General features: G+C 34.4%; 1 long non-coding RNA gene across 1 annotated transcript; it reads right to left on the reverse strand.

Annotated features, from left to right (window-relative positions):
• Positions 1-3,921: 3,921 nt before the first annotated feature.
• Positions 3,922-6,038, reverse strand: LOC127836914 (uncharacterized). The gene is made up of 3 exons (XR_008028993.1): positions 5,975-6,038; positions 5,140-5,201; positions 3,922-4,016 (listed from the first exon to the last, which is right to left on the reverse strand). It is a non-coding gene; the product is annotated as an uncharacterized LOC127836914 (long non-coding RNA).
• Between the last annotated feature and the right edge of the window lie 2,606 nt (positions 6,039-8,644).

The raw sequence follows: 8,644 nt of genomic DNA on the forward strand, positions 1-8,644 counted from the left end.
TTGAATTCTTATTTTATTTGTCCAATGTTTAACCGTACGCACAGAATTTAAGTCTACTTTTTTTACTTAATTTAATTCATTTTTTTTTACGACTTTAAGCGTCTTATCTGAAGCTCTGCATACATGCATTAGTAGCATATATTAAAATATATCCATAGAATGTCTTTGGTTATTGAAGGTAAATTACTGTACAAAAATTATGGTTAGTCATTAACCAAAAAAAAGTTACGTCTCCTAACACGCGGTTACTTTCGGTTCAGCAGCAAATATCTTACAAAGGGGCGCATACATCTACATACAAATTGAAAGTACCATCAAGAATCATGACACAGTCACAAAGAAGGATGTAAATTTTACCTAAATACCCTTCCATACATGTCGGAACTGTGTGTTTGCTTAATTTCACTGAAGAACGTCTACTGGTAAATCTTACAAAAAAGTGATATATAAGACTGAGTAGCAATTTTTTCGGCGTTGGTGTTTAACGTCAAATTTGGCCTTTCAACAAACTTCTTAAAAGCCCAATTAATTTTAATGAAGAAGTTTCCCGCTAGTAGGTCCGAATGAATTAAATCAAATTTTGCAATTGGCAATTTGATAGAAATCCCCATAAAACATTGCACATAGCTTTCTGAAATAAACAGGCCACATTGAGCGTTTTCACGATATCCAACAGCTCTCTTTGCAAAGACCTATCTAGTGTTTCTTTGCCGTGTAAGATCTATAATTAGAACATCGTCACCTAAACATCTACTAATAGAACAGCATATTTTGGGGAATCAGATTCAATAAGAGTATAAAACGTCCACGATCAATTATGTGTAGTTCGTTAAAGATATCACGGCAGTAGAAACATAGCACTGTAAATAGACCACAATCTGGTACATTTGGTCAAGTGTTGCGTCCGTGGCGGACAATACATTTTTTCAAAGAAAGCGTACAATAAATCAAATACAAAGTTCTTCGTAAGCTTGTTTTTATCTTAAAAACACATATCTGACAGTCATTCCAGTCAAATACAATACTAACAGTCAGCACTCTAGAGATCAAAATTGCGGATATTAATATTTAATTCAGGGATATCAAGTGTATCAAGTTCGAATTCCGGAAAAATTAGCCGGTAGTCTGGGGCATTAGGTCCCTTACAGGGATAAACGGTAAATCCCCGCCCGAGCCGTAGCTAATTGATTTAGTGTAGTCTTTGTAGTTGAAATTCCTGGTGAGTACAATGCGGAATATTACGGATATTTGCAACATGTCGAAGATTTTCGGAGAGTAGCGAAGAGGTTTTCGTCAGTTAATATTCATGTCCGTGCCGGCCGCTAACTTATCAGAATCAATATAAAAGAACCAGGAAAATCGGGACCGATCGCAAATTTCCGGAATTTCGATGAAGCTTCAACATTATTTGTTCTCAAATGATCGCGTACTCGAACGAATCTGTTCCTACGCCTCCAACTCCCTTTAAATCTCATCGGACGTACATTGATCTCAAAATCTATCCTTGACGACTCAAATCATATTTCCTGAATAGTTTGGCCTATTGACGTCCCTGTAATTATAACAATGGTCTTTTGGATAAACAACGCTATGTTGTTGCAATATAATAACAGTTTAAAATAGTTACCGGTTTTCATTTAAATAAATGATTAAGTCATATTCGAGATTTCAGCGATTGCAAATATTTTGCTTTTGTTTCTCATAAACATATGGTGCTTGGTATCTGCTATTGACTCCGATGTAGATTGCAAATATTACATAACCCTCACAGCGGCCGAGCGCAGATATCTGCACTTGGCCGCTAAAAAGAAAAATCTTTGCGCATTAATTTAATTCAAATCTCATTATCATAATCAAAATCATCATCATCGTCGTCGTCACTACCACTACCACCACCACCATCATCATCATCATCATCATCATCATCATCATCATCATCATCATCATCATCATCATTATCATCATCATCATCATCATCATCATCATCATCATCATCATCATCATCATCATCTTCTTCTTCTTCTTCTTCTTCTTCTTCTTCTTCTTCTTCTTCTTCTTCTTCTTCTTCTTCCTCCTCCTCCTCCTCATCATCATCATCATCATCAACAACAACAGCAACACCAACTTAACATCATCATCAAACAACAATAAACATTGGTAGCATACAATGTGCTTCATCAACCATACATAATTATATGCGTTTAAACAACATAATAGAACAGCATGAAGGAAAGCTGTTTTTTACTCTTTTATATTTCCTATACCAATATTTTTTTTCGTTAATTGAAGGACTAGTTGAAATCTTCTATAAAAGCCCCCCCCCCCCAATCCAATAAAAAAATATAATAAATAAAAATAATAATAACCCTAGCAAACAACAAAAAACATAGGTTAATTACTATACACTGTGCTTTAGCAACCATGCATAATGAATGTTTATGACTTCGGACCGTTGTGATCAAATTTAAAAAAAAGCAAGTGTGTATGTATGCGGCACACAACAAATAGATAATTATAGTTTTAAACCTTAAACGTAGTTCATCAAAATAAAGATAAGTTATTATCTATGTAATATTTAAATTAGGTTTATAACGTATGCATATTTGTCTAAAACTTGTGAAATGTGATTCGTAAGCCGACGACAACATTATCATTCGGACCCTTCTCCCCACCTAACAATCGAGATTAAACACCTGTGGGGATCCCGATCTTATAAAAACATACTATTACTATCAAAATAAATATCTATTAAAAATGTAAATTGATATATCTACTTAACTAAAACTAAACTTAAACGATTAGCAAGAAAATTATATAAAGAAGAAGCAGGCGAAGTAGACAAATTAATTGTAACATATGTTTTCTCAGTCTCCCACTGTTGAACAATATAAATAGTATTTATCGCCACCCCAAAAGGGATCTTTATCACACGTTTTGCTCAACTAATATATAATTGTGACAGGACAAACGGTCAACAATTACCTTGTTAATGTTTAATGCATAAGTCCAATCAAAGGTAAACTTCCAAGGAAACTGCGGCATGTTAAAACTGTTGATTATTACAAAATGTTGTTTAGTACAAATCAGTACAATAGCGTCTGTTATGTGGCCTATACTAATCCATTTAAATAAAACAGTAATCGCAGAAAAGTTTAGATTCTTTACACCTTTAAGAAAATATATATAACAGTTCTTTCCTGTTTTAGCAAAATGATACATTTAAAAATAAATTATGAAGCATCGCTAGCAATAGTAGAAAAAGAAGTAGAAGGAGAATTATTATAATTAGTAGCAGTAGCAGTAGCAGCAGTAGCAGCAGCAGTAGAAGCAGCAGCAGTAGCAGTAGAAGTAGCAGTAGCAGTATCAGTTGCAGTAGCAGTAGCCGTAGCAGTAGCAGTAACAGTAGCAGAAGCAACAGCAGCAGAAGCAGCAGCAGCAGCAGCAGTAGCAGTAGCACTATCAGTAGCAGCAGCAGCAGCAGCGGCAGTCGCAGCGGCAGTGGCAGCGGCAGTGGCAGCGGCAGTGGCAGCGACATTGGCAGCGGCAGTGGCAGTGGCAGTAGCAGTAGCACTATCAGTAGCAGCACTGGCAGCGGCAGTGGCAGTGGCAGCGGCAGCGGCAGTGGCAGTGGCAGCGGCAGCAGTAGCAGTAGCAGTAAGAGTAGCCGAAGCAGTAGCAGTAGCAGTAGCAGCTTTTTGCTTTTTGTTTTAGAAGTGTTTGTCGTATAAGGTCACAACATACCAAAAGATTTCCTGCATAAATTCAATGTAAAAGCAATAACTTTAACAAAAAATAAAGTCAAACTTTTGCGCGTAGACACCCCCATAACCATACCTTTTCTTAAAGAGCATTCCAAGCCGCAATGATTTAAACAATAAAAAACATAGGTCATCCAATATGTAAGAAAGAACTCAATGCGAATCAGCGGTCACTGTTTTATGGCCATCTTTTTACCGGCATCTCTCCAGTTGATGATGGTTTCCCGCCAACTGTCAAAGTCTTATGTAGTCTCCAACCTAAAAGCAAAACAGGGAATTTGTAGTATACAACAATGTTTTCCCTACCACATGAACACAGAAATATTCAAAAATAAAGTCATGGCAAGTGCCCGTACAGAGAATTGTGTCTTCAAATAAATGAAGATTTTGTTTTTAGAGGGTATAGCATTGAACACCAAAAGTATTTAGTGTATTGTAACCTATAAGAGAAATTTATTTTGACTGAAATATGTTTTTCTTTCATTTTATTATCTTCCCATCCATATTGCACCAATATATTAAGTTTGGCTGGATTAGCTGTCCATTTGGCCATTCTGTATCATATTTACACAAGCGGGTGTTTTCAGTCCGAAGAAGGCGATATTAGGCCTGTTAAAGCTTAACTGCCCCTTTGTGGGGGGGGGGGGGGGGTTAAGCTGGAAGGAAAAGTTAAATTGAACAAAATACACATATGTAGGCAAGCATTATAAGCTTAGCAATGATGTTCCATGTAGTATAGTAACAGGGGTAGAAAGGCAGTTCAGATCAAGGCAGTGTCCTGAAAGGGGTTTCTAGTACTTCTTTTGGGGACACAGCTTCCTGCAGAATTCTCAACACAACAAATATCAATGATTCATGTCACCTTTCTATGCAAAGAAAAACGAATAAGGACAATACTGTCATTAAATCACTGAATGAGATAAGCATGTACCAAATAAAAAACAAAACAAGTTGCTGAAAGTGCCAAATTGTGTCAAGAAGATCCCTCTAAGGTAAATGATGAAGGGGACACTTGCTATAACAATCCTATGTTTAAGAAAGGCGCGACACCCTTTTAAGCCGGAACCATGAATATAAGCATTTTGTGAAAAAACAATACCAAAAACAAGCTAATTGTAGGGTTACAAGCAGCAAATCAACTCAGCTGTACTGCATACATGCTCAGGAACAAGGATAAACCTGTTAAGTGCCAACTTCAGCTGCCAACAAAGCACGAGCTTTACATGCCAGGACGCGGAACTATCAATACAAACTGCGAGGAGAATTACATGACGGCAAGGGTGTGAGTGACCACAAACCTGATTATGACAGTCTTTCACACCTAAAGCATCATACATATGCTTATTTGCTTGTGTACATGATAACAAAAGGATATTATTACCTGTTTTGCCATCAACAACCCTTATCCAGTGGCCCATGACTTAGTCGCAGACATTCCTCTACCTGAAAAAGTCAAAATACCCAATAGAAAAAGATAAAAAAATGAAACAAAAACATGCATTTATGTATTTTAAGTGTACTTTTATGAATAATATGAAGTGATAAAGCATGCTAAATTCATGATTGTACTAAATATAAAGGCTGGCTCAGTTAAGCATCTGCTGCACTGTCCATACTGTAAAAATGCCTGCCATTCCATGTCGGTGAAATGGGGCTCTGTTTGAATGTTCATGCTTTTCGCAAAAGCTTTATTTGAGTAACTCCAATACGGAGTCCCTGGCGTTGAATTCTAACTTCATGTAACACATTAACGCGACACGGTCAACCAATATGCGGTTGAATTTAAGTCGGAGAGCAATTTAGCCCTTATTCCACTATATAAGGGTGGTGGGTCAACTTGAAAAACAACTATTCCAGGTCAAATAATCTGAATTCATGCATTTCATGCACTTATTTTGTTCCCTTTTGCTAAGAAATGACCAAAAATCTGCTTTCTCATTCATATTTTGCACTTGCAGATGATATTTCATTTTTATCATAAGTTAGTTTAGGTCACAACATACCAAAAGATTTCCTGCACAAATTCAATGTAAAAGCAATAACTTTAACAAAAAATAAAGTCAAATTTTTGCGCGTAGACACCCCCATAACCATACCTTTTCTTAAAGAGCATTCCAAGCCGCAATTATTTAAACCATAAAAAACATAGGTCATCCAATATGTAAGAAAGAACTCAATGCGAATCAGCGGTCACTGTTTTATGGCCATCTTTTCACCGGCATCTCTCCAGTTGATGATGGTTTCCCGCCAACTGTCAAAGTCTTATGAAGTCTCCAACCTAAAAGCAAAACAGGGAATTTGTAGTATACAACAATGTTTTCCCTACTACATGAACACAGAAATATTCAAAAATAAAGTCATGGCAAGTGCCCGTACAAAGAATTGTGTCTTCAAAATAAATGAAGATTTTGTTTTTAGAGGGTATAGCATTGAACACCAAAAGTATTTAGTGTATTGTAACCTATAAGAAGAACGCAAGGAAGACAAATTAATTGTAACATGTGTTATCTTAGTCTCCGTTGTAGTAGTATTTGTTGTATCTACACAGCCATTTTTCAGTCACCTGAGAGACATGTTTTTATAAGAGATTTAACTGTGGACCAATACATCGTGTATTAATATCAGTGTACCCACTGGGACACCACATGGGGCGAGAGTTAACAGATAAACTAGGCCTTTAATTAATTATGCGCTGAGAGGCAAACAATACTTTAACTTACTGATAATTTGGGGATTGGGATGTGTTTGTTTCTTATTTGAAATTAGCTAGCTTAATTAAAAAACTAATTATAGCCTCAGTATTATCACAAGAACATCATCACATTGTGTAATATATCACCATCACAATATGCCAGAGCGTTAGTATTTATTGTGCATACTAATACTACAGCAACATTTACAAAACTTATGACAAACCAACCACTCAAGCTTTAATTAAGATTGATTTCAATTTATAGTATGACATACATTAAAGAGCACTGTCAATTAATTAAAATATAGCTTGATGCTTCGTACTCAGCGATTTAAATAAAAGAAACGTTGCGTACACATGAATTGGGGTTAATAAAAAAGTCTGCAATTACAATAATCAAATTTAAATAATACTAGATTTAGTTTCAAATTGTCGCTCAAAATATGTATCAGTCATATCAGTTACTAGGGAATCGATTTGTTTAATCTCTGCAATCCAATGATAATTATGGTGTTTGTATGACAAATTAATAGCTATTCGTCATTGAATGTATGATACTCATACAGATATTGAAACAATTACCACCACAACAACAACAACATATGTGATTATGTATATATCTTCTTCAGAAATTTTGTGTCATACATCAACGTTATCCTAATAAGATTCATAATAATAAAATAAACACTATTGCAATCTTAGTAAAAACCAACTTAGCCGTTATGCTAATGATTTTATTTTCAGTATGCGTGTACATTTCAATATTATATAACAACAAGTGTTCACAAATACCTATGTTTAATAATTATTGAAATAAAAACATGAGAACCAATGAAGGTATTGCATTTTAATAGACTTGTTTTACCATGTGTTGACATTCATATAAAATCTTTTGAAAATCACACTTGAGGTAATGTCTTTGGGTGTTGCTATTTCTAATCGATTTAAACACCATAAAACCACCGTATTTTCTCTTTCATTCTAAATTTTCTTACATTTCCTTTTTAAGCCAAAATATTTATTTTTTCATGATTCGCAGTTTTCGGACATACGGATTTTCGTACAGTCAGTTAAACAGCGCTATTTTATCAGATTTTCGCCCTGTTTTTTTGCTTATCTGATGACCCTTCGATCATGCATTTTTTCAACCAGTTTAAAGTAATAAAACAGAATCATCCCTAAGGGCAATCGACCATTACATTTGCGTACTTGGGTAAATTACCCTGTAAATCTTTGATAAGCAATGGTTCCTTCCAACAGTGTTGGAAATGATATTGTATTAAGAAAGCCAAACGTTTATTGTTTTTACTTTTTATATATTATTTCAGGTGGTTGCAAAGATGTAAAGTTGTATTTTTAAAGTACAGAACGAAGAGAACACCACAATAAAATTATGTACATTGATGTATTTTTTCTACTTCAATTAAATAATTGACAAACGAACATAACACACTTGTCTCTAAATATTTTTCGTATTTAAATTTTCCAACACGAAAAACAATATCTTTAATTGACCCGAAACTTATAATTATTACGGCATATAGTAAAAGCAGAGTTGTCTGAATAATAAGTAAAATAAAAAATAAAAAAATGACACAGCTTATTTTTCCCTCAAGTATTAATGATAATATGGATAAACAATTAAAAATACATAAAGTCAATTGTGTTGATTACTCGTTATTGAAATATTGCAATGCCAATTATAAGACATCTGATTAAAAACAAAATGTATGGTGAAATACCTAATCTGGAAATACAAACAAATGATACTATTAATGCAACAACAACAATCACATCTATTCAAGCGCAATCAGAAAACTGCTACAGCTTTGTATTAACAAACATAAATATGTTTGTGCTTATATATTAAGATAAACTCCAAATCTTTAAGCGTGCTATGAATTGAATATAATTTATATTTAAAAGTTTTGCTACTCTGTTGATAACTAGCAACAGCAAAAAGGAAAATACCAGTTTTTATCATTTAATTTTATTTATATTTCATTGTTTATTTGTTTATGATCACAAGGAAAGTTTGGATAACAAAGTGTGTCTAGATATACCGGTACCCTTATCAATATTTTTATGAATTGCAATAAAGCGTAGAAATTAAACAGGCCCTAATACAGACACCATTTTTATCGGAATGCGATTATAGTTTCTATAGCAACTCGTAACGCTTTTTGGATTGAAT

This window comes from Dreissena polymorpha, chromosome 7 (assembly GCF_020536995.1).
Source record: "Dreissena polymorpha isolate Duluth1 chromosome 7, UMN_Dpol_1.0, whole genome shotgun sequence".
Lineage (NCBI taxonomy): Eukaryota > Metazoa > Mollusca > Bivalvia > Myida > Dreissenidae > Dreissena > Dreissena polymorpha.